At 39.4% G+C, this 21,935-nt stretch overlaps 1 pseudogene; it reads right to left on the bottom strand.

Annotated features, from left to right (window-relative positions):
- Positions 1-10,685: 10,685 nt before the first annotated feature.
- Positions 10,686-21,935, bottom strand: part of LOC139150786 (nucleosome assembly protein 1-like 1) — a 12,019-nt pseudogene continuing 769 nt past the window's right edge.

Here is a 21,935-nt window from a genome sequence, read left to right as displayed (position 1 = left end):
TCGTAATTTTGAAAATAATCACTGTTGTCAAGCTTGTCAATGACTTCCTAGATTCCTCTCAGTCTCATGGTCTACATGACGTTACCAAATTCGTACGGTTGGTTGCCGTGTTTCGTTAAGTTACATCGACTGTATTTTCTGCGTTTGATAGCCATGATAACTGTCACTGTCACGTGTAAAAAAGTATTACGCATGGTGTTTTATAAAGATAATATGTTTTATTTTGTTGTTGAAACATCAATCATGCCCCAGTGATGATAGGGAAATTCCCCATCGGAAGTAGCGTTACGCAGTCAACTTGGTGATAGAAATAATGCCAATCGTTTAAGTAATTTTCAGTAGGTTTTACTTTTTAACACAATGATAAATTAATTTGATATATTTATTCGTATACGGAAACTGAAAAAATATAATTATTAAAATGACACTTAAATCTGTGAGCTTATTACCATCGAAGTATACTTTTTTTACTGAATTCCACATGTGTCCTAAAAGAAAACGAGATTTTCTTTTTTCTGTTTTGTCCCCGAAGTGCGTACATTTTGCTCGCGCTTTTCTTTTCATGTTCGTTATAAATCATTGAAACTATATTTTAGCTGATAAAAAATACTTTTCCTCTACATTTGTATTGCTTACTATCCTCCCATTCCGGATCGTATGCTCAGCTGCTGGTCCTGTAAATCTACATTACATTCACCTTACACAGAAAAATGACGTAAGGCCAAAAAGAAAAAAATAATTGTTCATCGGATTTTTTGGACCAAGGTTCGGGAGCGGCGAGCGAAAATTTTTATTTTTATTTTTTTTTTCGCCAAAGGTAATGATGTACTAAACTTGACGAGACAGAGAAATTTTTGCCAAACATTCACTTAGTTTTGGCCATGATTTGCAAAATTCAGACGCCGCAGTATCGTATTGACGGTCAACTCAGTGCAGACTTATCAGAATTTTCTTTCAAAATCCCATGCCTGCAAAAACCCGACAAAGTGAAGGGCGCCGCCAGCGGCAGTACTAAAATATTTGCAATGCGGAGGTATGAATTTGCCAAAATCAAAAAAAAAATTTCCAAATCGGCCAAAGTAGAAGCGGCGATTCCGATGAACAATTCATTTTTTCTTTCTGGCCTAATTTACTATTTTCAGGGGAGCTATTCAGTCATTCTCCTACCACTCTCGCAGCTAACTTTAGGAGAGCGATTTTCAGCTCGCCAGCCATTTTCAAATTACATGTCCTGTGGTAACCATAAACTACTAATATAGGAAAACTGCTGACTCTCGATTTATCACGATCATCTCCCGTACATGAAGTTGAACCTGGCCCTGGTCACTCAGCCTGTTCATGTTCACGATTTGCGGTCTTAAAAAGCAGCATGTGTAATGGCATTCTGACAGGCCGGGCCCTAACTGCCTCAACAAGTCTACTTATCGTAGTTTACCGACGTGGCAAGGGCAATTAAGGGCCGAGTTTCACTGCAAAAACCAACCAACCGCCATTTTGTACAATGATTTCTGGGTAAATTGCAAGGTTAAGTAAAAGTGGGTCATAATGTCTAGCTCATCAAATGTCCAAATAATGACATAACCACCTAATAACCACCAAATAATTATGTAATAATTATGATGATATTCAAGCCAATAACCAAATAAACACATAATAATGACCAAATAAAGTCAGAATAAATTAACAAATATATGATAACGTCACCGTAATTATGAAAAATACTAAATATGAGATAATAATGACATAATAATCAAATAATTAATGATGATATAAGATACAAATCATATTAGAAAAACTGAATTCTTACATAATAATGACCAAGTAAAATAATCATGAAATAATAATGACATACTAATGGGTAAATAAATGAAAAAGGGAAATACGATTTTCACACTGATCAAGCTAGGGCTCGAACTCACACCTCTGCTACATCGCAGAGCTACCACATCCGACCAAAGAACAACATAATAATGACCAAATAACCAAATAAAGACCTAAGAATGACCTAATAATGACATAATAACCAAATAATGACCTAATAATGACCTAATAACGACATAATAATGACCAAATTACCAAATAATGATCAAATAATATTATAATGACCACATAACCAAATAATGACCTAATACTGACATAATAATGACGAAATTACCAAATAATTACCGAATAATGACATAACAATGACCACATAACCAAATGATAGCCTAATAATAACATAATAATGACCAAATAACCAAGTAATGACCAAATAATGACATGATAATGGGCAAATAACCACATAATGACATAAAAATTACGTAATAATGGTCAAATAGTTATATAATGACATAATAATCACATAATCGGAAATGTCGGAAAAACAGCATAACAATGATTAAATAACCAAATAATGACATCATATCGATAACCAAATTACCAAATAATGAAACCAAGCTAATTTTGGCGGTGTTCTCACCCCATACTTACCTTGTTCATTAGTTTTATACACACCAGCAGGTTCAATGTTTTCTTTAGAAGAATGCATGCCAAATTATAACCACAAATCGCCTGATCACAGTACCGGAGCATAGCAGTGTGTGTTTTTGGACAGGGTCGGCACCGGAAATGGTTTCTATGTTCATGACTGGGAGAACACAGTCATGTGGCAGCGAAGGTCAATTCAGGTAGGGGTTAATCCAGTGGCAATACATGGTTCCCATATACCATATAATCTATACTACTAAATGAGAGTTGCCATTTTTGCGTACCAATTTTTCTCGGAATTGGAGCGATGTTGGACCAATCTGTTGCTATAGCCATGCTCACTCTATAGTTTTGTCTGACATTTGCAAATTTCATGATCTTTTGGGCCGTTGATGGACCGCTACACAGAAAAGATTTCCGAATCACTGGTCGCCAGCACTGCTGCTTTCTCTGGGTTCATTTAAATATGGCGCACAATATTATTATTCATGTTTGCGCATTCCTGTTATGTCACCCTCTCACAGTCATCGCTCAGCAGACCATAAGTGTTCGAGCGATTTCATATCGCTCAGCATTTGCTGTGCCATTTAAAGATGCATCACGGTCACTACACGGATTGACCATGGTGAACATGCTGGCTCATACTTCTGCATTTTAACTCGCTCTCGCTTTTTAACACTGAAATCCACCTTTCAACTCTCATTAAGTAGTATAAATTGTTTACAAACATGTACTATTTTCTGCGTGATATGATTCTGAAACAGTTATTCTCTCAGCAAAGAAAAGAAATTATCATTGAATGAAAATCAAATCCATAATTTGAGCTATGATGAGTTTGCTATTGTCTTCTGGCAAGGTCACAATATTGACCGCCAGTCAGAAATTGCACCACTAAACGTGTGTGTGTGTGTTTTTTTTATAATAAAATATGTTATTAAGAAAATGTAATTCTGTGTAGTATAGTGTTAATGCAACATTATTCCCTGGGTACAGAGAAGAGAACTTATCATTGCATACCGATCCCAATTCTTACTTCCTGTCAGCATTTGGAATTATTTTGTTCTGGTGAGGTTAAAATGCATAATAGCAGTGAAAAATGACTCCAATGTGCAAAAAGAATTTACAAATTTAAACAATGAGTTGGATGTCCTATAGCATGTGCATCCAATTAAAACTTTATGTTCGTTTTACCATTTGACCTCTCCAAATAAATAAAAAGCGATTGATCCAACATTGACAGGAATTTATGCTCGAACTGCCCGTGTGTAACACGGGTTTCTTTCTAGTTGTGTATATAAATACAAGAAAACAATAACACAGTATCAAGATATTGTCTACCAATTCATTCAAGCGATCAGTTGCTGTCCCTCCAAATTACATCATCCTCAGCCAGGAAGACGCTACCAAGAATTCATCAATACTCTAAATAACTAAAGGAATGTCTTGCAGGGAAAATCTGGTCATGTGACATTGCTTTCTCAGTCTTGTCACAGGAGTGGAGTTCCAAAGTAGTGGCAAATTTCAAATACGCATGTAAAGTGTCTGATTTTACTAGTAATTGACCCGATTTTATCACCAGAGATTGAAAAAGTAACATTTTAAGAGCCAGTATGGCTTGACGGCATCAATCCAAAACATATTTCTGACAATGGGAGAATAATTTACAATGGTCAAAAGAACGAAAGATACAGCCATAGAAGCTTTAAGGGTAACGCTCCAATCCAATCCAGACATGAATCCATTACTCCATAGAAGCCATGATTCTGTGAAGCTTTGGAAATCTCAACATCTAGTACACTCTTCAAAGATGCCAACAAAAATGATTAATAAACACACACATACAATAGTTTTCTCTACATAATATTTTCATTTTCTGCACTACGTGCTTTATTGTAGTTTACCCTTAAACTAATTTCTACGATAATTATATACTCACCCAATTACATTTAGGAATATTTCGCCTGATCCCCCAATAATGCAAGACAACAAAAGAAATTTCCCATAATACCATAGGTAGACCCGGTAGGTGACGTCAGTCAGCCTACAATCAATATTCAGTCGAGCTTGACAGAAGCAAGATAGCACGCAAGAACCCGACAGCGAGAAAAAGGGTCCAAGAAGCAGAATCACTGTAAGTGATCAAGCAAAAAAGGAACAAACACACACAGGGTGGCAGGGAATTACCTCCGTAAGATAAAAATGCCCACCAAGGTCCGAAGACCAACCATCCACAACTCCAGTAATTAAAAGGAAAGTGGGGAGGAGGGTGGGAGAATTGGGTGAGTATATAATCGTAGCAGAAATTAGTTTAAGGGTAAACTACAATTCTACGAAATTCTATACTCACCCCATTACATTTAGGAAAAAAAACAGAATCCGACGGACCCTAGGAGGCGGGGAAACTGTACAACAAAAAACTGGAGGCAACCCACTGGCCGACCGAAGGTAACGGAGTGAAAACAACCGAGTGCTTCGGAGGCCACAACCCTGAGAGACGAAGGGGAGGTAGAGATAGCAAAGTCTAACTCTGCCCTCAAGAAACAGACGCAGAAGCAGTACCCCAAATTGGTTGACTGACAAAGTAAAGACCAGGGGGAGTGAGGAGAAAACGCCTCGGATTAGGCACGGAGTGGACTAATTCTAAAGGCATAAACGCACACTTCTACGGAACCCTGAAGCCAGGGCTAAAAGGAGTAGTCTAGAAGGCTAAAACAGACTAACGGACTCCAGTGGTTAAAAGGGAACGCAAGGAAACACCCTGGCAACCACAGAGACACCAACTAACGTGAAGGGGTTAAAAAGCCGGAATAGTCTAAATCATAACTGAAAGAATGAATTAGTGTCAAAATAACCGGACCCCTTACACAGAACAAGCAACAATTGCAGAATGCAACTGAAAAGTTGCTTGGACAAAAAACTTCTTGCTAAAAGGACGACCAGCCAAGAAGTCTGCTAGTTGGTTAGTAGAGAATTGAATGAAATCAATTCCATGAAAAACACAAGACAAGGCTCCCATTAGTCTTGGTAAAAGGCCACTGTGTTAAGACAGAGTCTAGACAGAGTGACGGCAGTTTGTCGAGAAAGTCCACTTAAAGGGAAGTTACTCGGTAAATAAACTGCCAAAAGGCTGAAAAACTCCCAAAATGGGATGAGCCAGAAAAACGCCCTGAGTAAGAAAACCTGGCAGAGGGAAACTCAAGAGGGCGGTCTACAGCAGGCTGGAATCAACAGGTCTATGCGACCTGAGTGAAGTCAGTGCTGAGAAGAAAGGACCCCAAGAGTCCTCCTCCGCTAACTTAAGCAGCACTAGCGGTAGGAGGGGATGAGGGACGACGGCTAGGGCCGGAGGACTAATGCCCCCCCCCTTCTAGTCGACAACGAAAGAGAAAGACCACCGTAGCTGTCTTCCTCACAAGGACAAGCTGGGCGGTCACTGACGAATAAAGACGATGGGGTCGGAAAAGCGAACAACACAAGTCACTGAGGCGTGAAGTTTCCGTTGGTTCAAGGACCAAAACCCCCACGGAGAAGTTCGTCAAAAGAGGGTGCGAAAGAGCAACACCCCCGGAAATGGGGGTCCGACATAGGATCGAAGGATAGCGAACAAAACAGCGGATCCATACGAACCGAAGTCGGGCAGAGCACCCTGGAGGAAGTAAAGGCGCTTCCCGATAAGCGAAATGTCGTATGACAGGGTAAGCGAAAACTTCCTGGAGCTCGGAGAAAACGAGCAGCAAAAAAAAAAAACGAGAAACCAGGAGAGGGAGAAAGCACAATACCCTCAGATGGTTGGGCTCCACTGAGACCGATAGGGCCACTATCGGACGACAAACCCCCTCCCCCGTCGACTGAGAACGAGAAAAAAAGGGGCGGTAGTAAACTCCAAGCCATCAACGGAGGGTTTACTAAACCGGAAAGCGTTCTCTGCCAGTAACTCTAGTGCCGCGTCGAGCGGGGCTGGAGCGGATAGGGTTACCTATTGGCAAAAAGTCGACATAACGAATGGGAAGAGGGAGAATGGAAAATACGGGTCGATACCCGATGTGTGCGACCGACAACACTCACGGATAAAAGTCACTTATCGCCAGCGGGTGTAGTGACTGAAAGTTCCCCCCCCCAAAAATTTCGTCACCGGAGTGAAGGGGAAGTCCGTGATAAAAGCCAGACACGAAGTTGGACAGGTCGGCGTTCAGGACTGGGACCCAGCGGATCACGTCTCAACCGAGAAGCTGGGGTAAAGAGCGGACGTGGTAACCAGCAAAGCAAAACGTCCGGGTAAAGGGGCACAAATAGAATTGTGCTAATTCCTTGAGTAGCACCCATAATTGAATGGACAATGGACAGTGAAAGCGAGTCGCGTTCGAATTACCGAAAAACGCATAATCACGGGCACTAACTCATAGGCCGTGGGTGTGCGTAAAGAGCCCATGGACGTAGAGAATGCTCTGCGTCAAAGAAAGCTCAGAGCAATGCGTTACTGACTAATCCCGCAAAAACTCAACATAAGGAAATCAGCTAACGCCGAAGGACGAGTCGGTCTGAATAACTGCCTAATGCGTACCAGACCGACAAGGGAGCTTTCTCAGCTTCTCCCTTCAACAACTCTCTGCACTTATAAAATTACATAGTAAAGGCAGAGAAAAAGGGAAGGAAAAGCTAAGGCGGCTAGCGCCTGACTGACAATCGAAACTGTCAGCGCCCCCGAAACCAAAGCCGCTTCGATAGCGGAGGAGGGGCACAGGAGTCCGCAGCAGATGGAAAACTGAGGAAAAGAACGGGCAAAAACCTCAATTAATCAGTAGCTTGTCCCGTTCTAGCCAAGTTTTCGAAAACACCAACTCCCGATAGGAATAACGTGATGTTAAATAAAGGGAGATGAAAGTGTCGAAAGTTGCCATCCAGTTCCAAATCGTCCGAAGGGGATTGGAAAGGTGGCAACACAGTCAAAAGGCCATTCGCAGAAAACAACTGCACTGCGTCAAAGACGTCAGAACAGGGGCGGAAGCGAGAGACCACGGACGTAGGGTAAAAACATACGTAGGTGGTCTAGGTAACGCTAGGAACTTCACGGGAAGTAAGCGTTACGAGCCAAAGTGTGTGGGTCAGACTATGTCAATATCGAGGGAACTAGTCTGAGCCGACGGCACACCAAAGGCTGAAGCGAAAACTACCCTGCAGGGGTAGATTTAACTAGCGAGGAGCCAAACGAAAAGTTTACAGGAAAAACATTCGTTGGTGGCTTTATAAACGCCAGAGGTCTTAACGAGAATAACTGCGTTAAAAGCCGTAGTGTGCAGGTCAGACTGTGTCAAATTCAACGGAACTAGTCTGAACAGGAGGCACAAAAACCGAAGTAAAAGCAAGAAAATCTACTACAGTAGAATTTCAAAACTCGGCGATTGACCAAATAAAACGAAACGTTTACAAAAAAAAAACGTTCGTTGATGGCCTAAGTAACACAAGAGGAATTAGCAGGAATTCCGTGTTACTAGCTAAGAGTGGGGATCAGACTGAAAACATGTCATCCTAACAATGAATCAGTCCAAGCGCAAAACACAACCAAGTGCCGGAGCAAAAGGTCAAAATCTACTCTGAAGTTAGTAGATTTTCCGCCCGTGAAAGACAGGGTCGTTAACTCAGAGTCCCGATTGGAAATGCACAATGTTGATAAACAAACGGGGGTGTTAACGTAAAAAGAGCAGCCATCTAGTTGCTATTCGTCCGAAGGAGAAAAAACCTGATGGCGATAGAAACACTCATTCGTAAAGCTCCTGCTGGTAATCTTGATGAAAACAGCAGGGGCGGAAAAAGGAAAAGGCAATGGACGTTTAACGGCAAACGTTCGTTGGCGGCTTAGAAACGCTAGAAGACTAAGTGGAAAATTCTAGGTTGCCAGCCGTAGCACGCAATTCAGACTGAGGACGTGCCGTCGTCAAGGAAACCAGTCTGAGCGAACAACACAATCGAACCTGGACACATGAATAACAGGTCGAATGTGCCAGGAAAGGCATGCTGTTGCCAGTCCTTGTACGAGGAGGCGGACAGGAGTCCCAAAAAAGTCTGACAAACCCGTGTGAAAAGGCGAATAAATTTTAATCCTGATTACCGGTAAATTTATTCGTAGGGTACGGGGTTAGACTGACAGACGAGACGCCATCTAGTTCAAGGCGTAAGAGGGCGCATGAACCTGGACGGCGTCAGCAAACACTCCCTGTTGAGTCCGAAGTCTGAGTCGATGACGTCAGAGATCGAGCCAGAGCCAGAGGGAGAACGAAAACGTTACAAAAGAACGTTTGAAGAGGCCTTGGTAACGCAGAAGCCTAAGAAGTACGCTGTGCGTTACTAGGCGCAACCGGAGCTCCAGATAGAAGCGAGTCCTAATAGCAGACTGAGCGGAGCGCACAATCGAAACCTGAGCGTGAGACGCCAGATCGAGCATGCAAAGAAAAAACGCTCTGCCCTGGTCCTACTCCTAGTACATCTGCCCTGAATATAATTACGAAAGGGGCGTACTAGCCTGAACGGGCTATTGGTTTCCAAGGGAACCAGTGACGATTCCAAAGGACAAAGGGCTGGGGAAGAACCGTTACTGTCAGGTTTAAAAAACGGGAAAGTACCGTCAAATTAAACCCCAAAGAAACGGAGAACTCGTAATTCCAAGTCGGCAATCCTGCGGTTCGACGGAATCAGAGAAGAAAGCCCAGCTATACAGCCTGACGGCTGAGCAAAAAAAAGCCACTCCTCCCAAACAGAGAGGGCAATGACCGTCCACAGGAAGTGAAGCTCTGGGTAACCGGGGACGGTGCTAAAGGCGGGAAATTGGATACTGAAAGACCTGAGCATGACCCAATTTCATAGCCAGGACGCAACACTGGTCTAAGCAGCGGAGCTTGCTTGGCTACAGTATTGCATAAACAAACCGCCAAGGGCGGGACAAGGGCATTGACCGTCTGCAAGGACGCGTAGCCCTGGGCAACCGGGACGGTGCCAAAGGCGGGAAATTGGATACAGAATGACCTGAGCATGACCCAATTTCATAGCCAGGACGCAACACTGGTCTAAGCAGCGGAGCTTGCTTGCTACAATGTTGCAAAACGGAATCCGCCAAGGGCGGGAACGACCAACAGAATGCCCATGGCGGGAATCGAAGGGAACGATCCTGCTGACGGCATGGTCGAAACACGAGAACTCCGAGAGCAACACACTTACCTGCGGACGACCGAAAGCTAACTCCGGTAGGCAGGAGAAGCTTCAGTCGAAGGAGCGATAACTTCAGAGTCAGAAGTACCTAATGCCGTAGGCAAGGACTGTCTGACACCTCGTGTGGGTGACGGCCCTACCTGTGCGAAAAGGCGGTACCGTCGACGAGGGAGCGAAGTTAGAAACTCCAATCTCGGAGAGTCCAAACAGAAAAATTCGCCAGTCGGAGACCGAGAATAATTTCTGAAGTGGACATAAAGAGAGTGCTTGTCCGAACGGAAAGCACATGCCTGCAAAACAAAACCCGTTTCTTATGAACCGAAACGGAAAACAAGGCAGTAAACAAACACACAATCAGATTGCAAATGAAACAAACGATTGAGTGAAAAACACACCGGTGAGGGAAACCAACACCGAACGCGGGTCAAGGGAAAGAAAAATCGAAACACGATGACGGCGAGGAAAAAAAAAACGAAACCGACGTCGTGAATGAGAGAAAAAACACAAGCTCAACGAGCGGAGAAGGAGCGAAACGCTGCCAAATAAAAAGGAACAGACTTAGCTGTCGGTTGGTCTAGAGCCGAAGCAAGCTAGACATAGCCTTGCTGGGGGAAACATTCGTACGATGCTATCGTAGCGAATGCAAGCGGAAGACTGGATATTGATTGTAGGCTGACTGACGTCACCTACCGGGTCTACCTATGGTATTATGGGAAATTTCTTTTGTTGTCTTGCATTATTGGGGGATCAGGCGAAATATTCCTAAATGTAATTGGGTGAGTATAGAATTTCGTAGAATTTAATTTTACTCCATGCTATCAAGGTTTCTGAAAAAATTCCAATATCGTCAAGCAAAACTGAACCTTAGAGGTGACCCTGCTGAACAACTTGTTTTAGCCACATATATATCTGTCTTTGTGCATATTTTTCATAATATTTGCAATTCATATTTTTTTCTTTTATTCTCATGCATGCAGAGGCTAAAACGGCCAAGTATAACAAGCAAAAAGACCAGCCAATCAAAGCTAAGCATTTATTCTGAACTGATTGAACATTTGATAAAATCCATTCTGATGAGATAATATTCAGTAACAGCTAATCTGATTGGATGAATCTCAAACAACGGCCAATCAGATACTTAGACAAATGCTACGTCTATGATTGACCGATATTTTGTAAAAGCTAACCTGATTGGATTGCAATAAAGTAAACGACACATGCTTGGTGTTTGACAATAAAAATATAGCATAACCTTTCCACCCCTATTTCCTGTATAAATGTCCAACTTTACCATAGGAAACAGTGGATTTGGATCAAACCACTGGGGTGAAAGGGTTCACATTATGAATTTTGGAGGTAGCACTGAGCACAGGCGAAACCGTAGTTGAAAGCGGTTATAGTATAGTAGAAAGGGGAAGGTATGACACGATCCCAGACAGCTGTTATGTACGGGGCTGTCAGTTCATTTCACAGCAGCTTGATTTTAATAACATTCTATGCAATGTACAATATATCTATTAGCATGACTTTTTACTGATTTAGTAAACTAATGTTGCGTTGTTTTGACCACAAAATTGCTTCAGGCTAAACACTACTGAATGCTGAACAGAGGGGGTGGCTGCTGTATGTAACAGCTATCTGAACGAGGGGAGAGGTGTTTTGGCCTTGATATGCTATTAAAATTCCCGTTTGCAGATACTGAAGTTGGGAATTGCATATCGAACTTACATTTAGTGAACAATTGGTATATTTATAGGATGAATTTTTACCATGTTCACGGTGGATAACATTCCCGGAGGGGAGAGGATGTCATACCTTCCCCTTTCTACTACACTATAAGCGCTGTTAAGTACGGTGGTGCCTGTGGCATTGACTACATGGAGAAATGCGACTAAGAACTGAAATAAACCAATAATATATGTAGATCCTTTATCTCACAGTACATCGGATTGAAAAATAAAATTAAGTACAAATAAATAGAAATAGTTGAATGTTGTGTAACCAATCTGCTGAAATTTCAATAAAGTACAAAAAAGTACAGTGAATCAGAGGTTGTTGGTAAAAATGAGTTAAAAAATTCTGTTGAAAGAGAGTATTTTAAAACTCTATCACTACTAGAGATTTGTTTACATTGAAATATGTGTTGCAAAACTTCATACCAAGCCCACTTTCACAATAATAAATTGTCTTTTAGAGTTAATTCTGTAAGTGTAATGTTCAGATTTCAACCACTGAGGTATGCATACGCATGCATGGAAAATTAGTTGCTTAATGTTATCACATCAAAAGCAGCAGAAATTGCAAAACATGGACAACTGTGTCAGAATACTTCTGGCAGAACAAAGAAAAATCCCATTTAAAACAAAAAAAATACACAAGTCACTTTGAATGGCAGTGCAACAGAATTTTCAAGATGGAAATATACACAGTGAAAATAATTTGAATCTTAGCACAATTATTTCCAGTTTAATGGCTTCAAGAAAATAGGGGCTAATATACATTTGTACATTAAAATTGCCCCCTTAAGCAACAGTAAGAACACACGCAGTGAAATGGCAATCTAATCAAATTTGCATTTTTTGAATTTCCGAATTTTAAATTCAATCCTGACTGGAGGTGATCGTATACAAATAATAGATCTCTAGCAGTCTTCTAACACAGCAGTATGACGTATTTTTCAATTTTGATTTTACATCCTGAGCACAGTAACGACAACTTCTGCTATTACAGTAGATCACACCTCATGCATCAGTCTTTTAATTTTTCTTATATTTTGTTCAATGTCAAGATTATTCTCTCTTAAAAATTTGGAATAAACTTTTGGTCACCGTGCAAAATTTATAATTAGAGATCAAAACTCTCGTATTTGAAATTCAAAATGGCTACCATTCTCCATATTAACATTATGGAGAAGAGTGATTTTCATGAAAACAAGATGGTGACTGACCTATTTTCTTTCTTGTTTTCAAAAAGGCTCCTGAAACACTTTAATATGGCAAGGAATGGAGAAATTCAGAGGATAATCATTTTTTATGAAAATCTGTCACTGAGGTGCTCACTACCTTAATCGACCCACTGCCCTGTAGGTTCTGTTTTGCTTGATCGGTTGTACATACACAAAGTTAAGTAGGCTGTAAATGGTGACATTACTTCAAGACGGTAATGACACACACGCACACACAAAAAATGGTCTCGATGTTCACATTGTAACGATTTGTCTTTCAAGAAAAGAGCAAACACTGCCCTCTCATTTCTATGGTAACTACCGTAGCTAGGGTGGCTACATGGTTGGAACTGCCAACAATTTTTGTTCAGACATGGATGACGTTGTGAAAACGAAGTGTAAATCTTGGGGTAGGAAATGACAAAATAATTTGCTAACTTCACTGTTGTTTGCATTCGGCTGGCTTCTGTCCATCCTGAGGATAAAACAAAAAGAAAGATATCAATATAAATATAACAAACAAAAGCAAACAAGTCTCCTGTGGTTTATAAAACCATAGTTTTCAATCAAATGGATAGCAGTAGGTCAGCTGGCTGCTCATCTCCATTGGCAAAAAGGTTAGATCAATTTTACAAATATACAAAGACATAAATAATATAGGGTTATTCACAAAAGGATGAGGGCTCAGTGAGTGACGTGTACCAGTCAATAATTCACTCACTAAACAAGAGTCCATACAGGGCTGTATTTTGTGTTAAATGCCAGTTCAATGTCATTTCAGGTCATTTTTTTTGCAGAGGGTAAAGACATGGCTTGACGTGAACAGCAGCGCGATGATTGAAAAAAATTGCTACAAATCTTTGGTGAGAGACACGTTCAGGTAAAACAGACTGTCTGTGCTGCACACATGTAAAAAATGACGTCAGGCTCATATCAATACGCAAGGTGATTCGGTTCTGGCTTTTCGCTAAGGAAATAACGATGTCGAATTTAATTTCGCATAAAAATTGTTAAAAAATTATTTAGATATCAAATTTAGCGCCAATAAGGTATATGATAAAATCTTTACGGCCCTGGTAGGGTTTTGCGGACCTCAGTCGTACAGCGTATGGGCCCTCGCACACTCTGGCCCTTCGTGGTACAACCTTGGTCAGCAAAACCCGTATCAGGGCCGTAAAGATTAGCATAATAAGACATAAGTAGTTTAAATAGTGCTACAAAACCTTCATTGCCATCAGCTATATGAAAAGGCCCATTCAGCAAGAGTCAATAAATCGTCTTTTTTCAAACATTTTCATAGCTTTCAACTTTTGCTGACAACCTAGTTGAAAACGTTGTCAGTGACAGAAGAATTTCTTAATCACAATGTTATTAATTAAGCTAATGATTTGATAAATTTTGCTGACTTACTTTACTTGGATCATAGTCAGGATCATTTTCATCTTCTTCATCGCCTTCCTCTCCCTCTGCATCCTGCAAAAAAATCAAATGCAGCATATAAAACTCTTTTCATTGGCTAATCATGGAATATTAATCAGCAGTACACTACTGGCAGCCAATGAGTCGAAAGAATTTAACTTGGTGAATACCATAACTATAAATGCTGGCACTGTCCCTTTTCATCAGTTTATCTTTGCTATTGCAAAATATTCAACATTTACCAATATTCAAATTGTATGAACAAAGCTTGAATCACAAAACATCACAGATCACTTAAAAAATCTGGCTACATGATGGTGACAAAGGGACTAACTAGATAATTACTGAAGGGTTGGGTTTTTAAAATGCATGCAATTTATTTTAACTCAACATGTGAATGTCTGTGTTGGTAAAATGCTTTCATGTGATAGCCTATCAGGGACTGCAAAGTGATATAGCTATGAAATATGATGACCACAGTGATCGTTTCTGATTGATACCTTGCTGATCAGGGTTTTAAGGAGAAAACCTATCATCACATCAATTTTGTTGTTTGGTGTGATACAAATCAAACATAACTTTTGTTTCTTGTGCATAAGATTTATGATTGAGGAATCTGAATATTCATTAATCATACACTCTTTAATAAATATTGTTTTACAAATGTCATGTTATTATTACTAATAGTACCAAGTTGTAGGGTTGCTGTATGAATAATTCTTCACTGAAACTTTGAAGACTTTTTTTTCAGGGGTTGCAGGTTTTTATCGTTTTATCTATTCCTTAACTCTCCTCATCAAGTTGGTAAGATCAAGTTTAACTGATTTACAAACAAAAGATGCCACGGAGTGGAAATTAAAACGAAAGTACTTTACAACCGGAATTCTCAGTATATAATGTCATTTCCCTTCAATTACTTCATATAGGGTGTTAATTATCTAAAGTACTATTGCTAATAATATCACAAGGGCAGTATAGCTTGTAATTATGATGGAGCAGGGATTGTGTGACCAAATAATGATTTGAAGATGTACATATTTTTTATCAAATTACAATTTATGGGAAGTGCTAAAGACTGGAGTGATTGAGGAATGACATTTGACTATACTTCCATGCTATGGGTATTTTGATTCTACGGTATGGGATAATAAAAAAGTTGGATATCTTCAGTGCTTTTACTACAGAAAACCAGGAATTGCAAATGATTTGAAAGGATCCCAGTCATCCAGGGTGCTTGCCTGGAAACAGTGATGTGAGATGATGCATTTTAATACAAACTGAGGAGGATATGGGTTAGCCAGTACAAACATATACGGTCTAGTTTGATTATGTAAATGATATTTGCAAATTTAAATTCTGCTTTTTGCTTAAAGCTCCATTAGCTGCAACATTCGGCACTTTTCAGAATTTTTGTCATGTGTTTCAACTAGTTTCTGGCAATAAAACCCTGAACCATGATGAAATACCCAGTGTTTAGCTAATCAACAGAGCGTACAGTTTTATCTGCATTGTTGAAAATTGTATTCAAGTCCAAACCAGAATTTATTTGTCAACAATAACAATGGTCATATCACATGTACACACTCAGGCTGAGTTGAAGATCAAAATACCGGGGATTTCCGCATGGTATGGGAATTCGGATGAGAAAATGTAGTTGATATGGTCAACTACAATACTAGAAAACATAATGGAGATGAACTGCGTGAACATTTTCATCAAGCATGCTGGATGACAGGAACCTTTCTGATTACACAACCTAAAGGTAGGTGTAAAGACTTTAATTGACAACTAGAGTGCTGCAAAATTCAGCTGGGTTGAAGTATGCACTGATGTACACAGCTTGTAATATTGTTTCTGGTTAAAGCAGCCTTTGCATGCAAGTCTTTGCACACAACTACATTTTCACTTTGTTAGTTTTTACCCTAGCCTTTCTGTTCACAATTACCTCTTCCTCGCCTTCTTCTTCATACTGCACAGAAAAGAAGAGAAAAAGGAAAAATAAATTAAAAAGCCACTCAAAAAAATTTCATTGCACTTTGCATTGACTGATTACACCGAAATCAAGGTGCTTCTGTCTCATCCAGAATTTTCTCTTTAACCATTCAGCATCACTTCAGAGGTCGAATTCACCATAAGTTGACAGGTGTGTGGTGGTGAAAAGTTTAAACCCATAATTCTGAATTTTGATACTGTAGTCCAGCTTTGAAATCATTAACATGGCCAAAACAAGTAATGGCAGCCTGGAATTTCAAGACTCATCTGGATATTTTCCAGTGTTTTTTTCCACAGAATCCAATGTCAGAAATGCCATCTCCCAGTTATTCCATCATAATTTAGTGATACCTTCTTAACGATAAGCAACATTTGCATTTTCAATTTTATGGTTACTGGATCTAAGTCCTGTAACATTTGACAACTGGTGTGATACAACACTGCCAAATTACTACATCATTTACAAATCAAACCGACATCACATTTCTCATTCACTGACCTCATCCTCATCTTCAATGGCTTCACCAGTGAAATAAAGGACGGCCTTGGGTATAATTCTCTCTCTAAAGAAGTGACCAATCTCAAAGTCAGCTGCTAAAACTACCTCTGTCTCTTCATCCTGTTGAAATAAATAAATTGATACACATATATAACCTTTTGATTTTGTCACATTTGAACAGCATAAAGACCAAACAGCAATGAGAATTCATGGGTACACCGAGTGCATACTGTACGTAATGATAAATTGTTTGTTTCACCTCAGGTTACATTATCAAACATATCAGATCGGCATGCAAGGAGAGAAAGTGGGTGAAACCATCAGATCAAAATAACCATTTCTGACATTTTCTGTTGAACTCAGAAAACAAATTGGAGTAATGTAATCCCCTTACATTTCAGGAATAATTTTATACCACTTGCTGGAGGTGCTGCTGAGAGGTTAATGTTATTGTAGTTAATATGACACTATGGTAATGAAATTGGAGAAACAATTTGAATCATTTTTGGGGGACCTTTGAACATTTGTAAATGATTTTTGCTGTCATTCATTCATTCATTCATTCATTCATTCATTCATTCATTCATTCATTCATTCATCCATCCATCTGACAATCCATCCAATGAGTCATACATACATATAGATAGACATATAGTAACACCTGTAAGAAATTATTTTGGATGTGGCATCAATGAGAATCTGCAGGGTTCATTTCATTTTCAAGGACTCCCAAGGATAACACAATGAAGAAATACATGAATCCTACAGTTCTATTTCATCAACTTGAGTAAGACTGGTTTTTACAACTCACCATCTCCCCTTCGTCTGGAACTTGTGGCGGATTGAAGAAGTTAAAGAATGAATCATTTTGCACAGTTTTAGTCACTGTCCTAGTCGTCCCCGGCCTTTGTGTTTCTGTTTTTTCTTGATAACTTTCACTGTTACATTCTTTCCTTTCTTCCAGTCTATTGTACATCTACAGATCAAAATTCATGTCAATATAATCAGTATAAGTCTGATAGAATTAGAAATCTTTGAAGGTGTGTGAAATTTCAATTCATAGACAATATCTATGACCAGGCAGGGAAGACTCAAAATATCTGGTTGCACACTGCACCATGCATGTCCAAAGTACATTGTGCCATAAGCTTGCCAGCCAACATGGGGAACATGCAAATTGTGCAAGTGGAACAATGGGAGAGGAAATACACCTCTATCTCAATATACTAACTATCATACTGTGTATGATCATTTTGATGGTAAACATTGGCTGTGTGGTCTTGGAATACATTCAGAGTAAACTGAATGGAATGAAAGATTGCCTGAGGCATCTCATTGAAAATACTGTCAATTTTTAATTTTTGACAAATTTATACAATTTTCCAGCTCCTTTGCATACTTTTGGTAATGACAACTTTCTTTGAACAAAATCCTTTCTACAGGCTGGGGTAAATCTACACACCAAATGACAAGGTGATACGTATCGTAATTCTCAAGTTTTCACATTGGACGGACATACATACATACACACATAAACATACATACATACATATAGACATGGCCGACTAACCCCTATAGCTCGCCTTGGTATATACATATACCAGATGGGAGTTAAGAAGGTGTCAAACAAGTCACTATGCAGTTAGTGAGAAGCTGACACCTGTCAATCATTTCTGAGATGCAAAACAGCCACGGCTAAAAAATCTACTCTGAAATCTGAACCACCATTTGGTATTGCAAGTCAAATTACCTAGAGTACTGGATGTACATCATGGTAAAAGATTTCCATGTGCCTTTGATACGTCAACTATCTGTTGCATTAGTCATAATAATGAAAACAAGAAGAGCTGTAGGTCTGAGTGATTCATGATGTTGTAGAGCACAAATCTTAAAGATCAATTCAGAAAATGAACAAAGGAATTAACAACAAATAAGACAAAAGACTTACCCTGTACAACTAACAATTTCAGGTCCTTCAAAACTAAACGGGTCACTCTCATCTGGCTCTGATCGCATTGTGTAGTGTTTGGTTAAGCTTTTATTAGTGAAGTAATCATTAGCAGAAAAATGATACTCGAGTGTAAAACCCTGCAAAATGAGACCAAAAGAAAATGTGAACTCAAATGTAAAGCCCTGTTATTTAAAGGCACAGTAGCTGTAACTTTTGATAATATTTTCAGTATTTTTGTTCTATGTGTCATCTACAGTTTCTTGTTCTACTCCCTACATCATGTTGATATGTCAAGTATTCAACTTGTCACCAAGGCCAATGCATTACCAGCAATGTTATTGTTGACAACAGACTTTTAGTCAGGACTAACAGTTAAATATCAACAATATCAACAATAACATGGCACTTTACAAGCATACATACTTTGTTGAGAAGCTCAATACTTGGCACTTAAGCATATAGTGTGAAGAACAACAGTAGTTCTTGAACAGAACAAAAATACTGAAATAATCATCAAAAGTTACAGCTACTGTGCATTTAATTCTGATTAATGGATGAAATAGACACTAGCCAACAATCTGGAAAGTTATGAATTCCTCACAGTGATGGCATCAATGAAATAATCTCTTCACAGCATGTTATGTTCAACATGTGTCCAAGCATGGAGGTCATATAAACAAAAGCAAACTAATATATTGACCACAGAGGGCAGTATTTACTTGACACAACATGTGTTAAAGAGAAGAGTATGCAATACACAGTAAACTCCCCAACCCCTTCATCTAATTCTGTCATCATCACAAACACCTCAGGCGACTAGTTTTTTATTTCATGCAACTTGTAACACTTAAGTCATTGGAGAATGATTTTAACCTTTTCACCCCCATTTCCATGTATAGAGGTCCAATTTTACCATAGAAAACAATGTGTGGAGCTGGACCAAACTACACGTATGGTGGTGATAGGGTTATGTGCAACAACTACAGGGTAATAGAGCTCCCTCTAGAATAAAGTGACAGAGGAGTTCTCAACTCACCATTGTCTGTCCTGGCTCAGAGAATTTAAACTTGAATATCTTCTAAATGTCGTAATATTGGTTCATCATGTTCTTGCACCATCTCACTTAACATGTCTACATTCTTGAAAATTGTGAGCCAGAATTCTGGAATTCCACTCGGACTCTCTGTGAAGATCATCAGATCAGAATGAAATCACTTTATGTAACTTGAGAGATAAGGTTTATTTCTGTGAGGTGACTTGAACGCATTGTGGCAACCACATCATTATTTGGTCATTAAACCAGGAAGACTCAATCATGTAAATCACCTTAAAAGAGGCCTGTGGCTTGCAAGCTTACATTCACACCAAAATAAGACATTTTGATATTATGAATTAACATCCAATATTATCATGACCAATTGGAAACTTAGCTTCTTAAAGCAAATACTGCGATGCTAATACTTATAACCAAAGACAGAAACTTCGTCCTTAAATCAACATGTACATGTAAGCAAAACTTTGTAAAGATCCACAACTCATTTTCCAAACACATGCTAGGTTTATCCTTCACTAAAATAATCTCGTGTAAGCCCATATCTCTCATGAGATGGTGAAAGCCATTTTCCAGGCAGAGTTCTTATCGCACAGTACCCATAGTTTTTTTGTGTTCGATTTGGCGATGAAGAGACACTGCCACAGGTGTCCTCTTTACATGGTAAATCACACCATACTGATCCACCGGACCAAAATTAGACAAAAGTATGAAACTACTTGAAGGTAAAAATGGTTTCTTCCAAAATTTGGAATTCTAACATAAAGTCAACTCAAAATGAGTTAAAATAATCATTTTCGGACGACGAAACATCTGAAGGGCAGTCACTTTTGACTACACAGAGAGAGGGTGCTGGTTCGAAGTGGTGCAAATGACCTTGGGGTCACATGAATGTCAAGCTTTCTGTTAGAGAGATATTTACATGTATGAACAAACGTGCAATAAGAACTCTAGTTCCAAGAGTGGGATGATAAGTCAAGATCTAACACACAAATAGTTAATATCTGACAAGGTAAGGGTTTCAGGTTGATAAGGATGCATGGAATGCTGGGTAAAAACACGGCAAATACTTACCTTCTTCTTTGCCATCTTCTTTTTCTTCAATGGTAACTTTCTTCTTCAAATCATCCTGTCAATAAATTAATATGAAATTTCTCCGTGGAATTACCTATCTCAATTTTGTTTTTAACTGTGTAGGTGGTAAGACTTGCAAGGAAATGGGTGTGAAGATGACAGATGTACAGAATATGATTGGCAATGACTCTGATGATTTTACAGGTTGCTGGAGCACAGCTTTAACACTGCCAATGTCCCTAACTGCCAGAAATCAGATGGTGTACTCATATCAGATTTCATTTCTACCACCAAGTTCATTTACACAAGTCACAGTTAAACTTTGTTTTCACATTTTATGGAATATTCATGACAAAAGGTAGTCTGCTGGTGCAGCTAGCTGATCAATTTTTATATACAATTTGACGCTAACTTCAAAGGTTGTAGTGGTATAGAAACTTTACAACATTAGACTCTAACAGGTTGTTTCAAATTTTGGACAAAATTATTTGAAAATATCATACATACTTTATCTAATTACAGCAGATAATTAACAAACTATTTTGTGGAAGGTGTCAAAGTTGACAATGACAATCAAAGGGTTAACTGGAGTACTTGTGGGGTTTGGACCCCTAGTAAGTCAATTGTGGATCTCTTGCTGGGATGCTGTGGGATGGATATAAATACCCAGGGGTGAGAAAATCATTTTTTGGGTCACTAGCCCCCGGGCTAGTAGCCAAAAAATTCTACTAGCCCACCCCCAGTTTCCACTAGCCCTCCCTCCTGTGATGTTGCAAATTTCATTAAGTTTAATGATGGGTAAACTTACCAATGATGTGTAATATACAAGCAATGTTCAAACTGCATTTTTATTTTTTAACACTTTCCACACCAATGTCTTCTAGCTGAGATTCAGCAGTGGTTATAATTTTGTGTCCAATCAAATGTCTCACTCATGTACCAAATGTCAACCAATTGTTAGCTGCTTTATCAGCATGGAAGTCAGCAAGACTAGGGCCTTCACATACAATGTGTAGCTGGTCTTCAAAGGCCTGTAGCCCGACAGGCTAGTAGGTGCCAAAAACTACTTGTCCGGTGGTCAAAATCACTAGCTTGTGAGTTCGGGCTAGTGGATTTGCTCACCCCTTAATACCTAATAGTAAATTATGGGTAAGATTGTGTGAAATGCAAATCCCCCCTGTTAAAACATCAGTGATTTTAACTTACAGCCAGTAATTCTTTATCTTCATCGTCATCTTCATCTTCACTACTTGCCCATTCACAGTCAGAATCTGTTGGCTCTATTGCACCTGTTACAACATCTTTCCTCTACATATTAAACAGAAAATCAAAGTTTCAG

Source organism: Ptychodera flava, chromosome 15 (assembly GCF_041260155.1).
Source record: "Ptychodera flava strain L36383 chromosome 15, AS_Pfla_20210202, whole genome shotgun sequence".
Classification (NCBI taxonomy): Eukaryota; Metazoa; Hemichordata; class Enteropneusta; family Ptychoderidae; genus Ptychodera; species Ptychodera flava.
The sequence above is the reverse complement of the archived record's forward strand: the minus strand, read 5'-3'. Positions and strand labels throughout refer to the sequence as shown.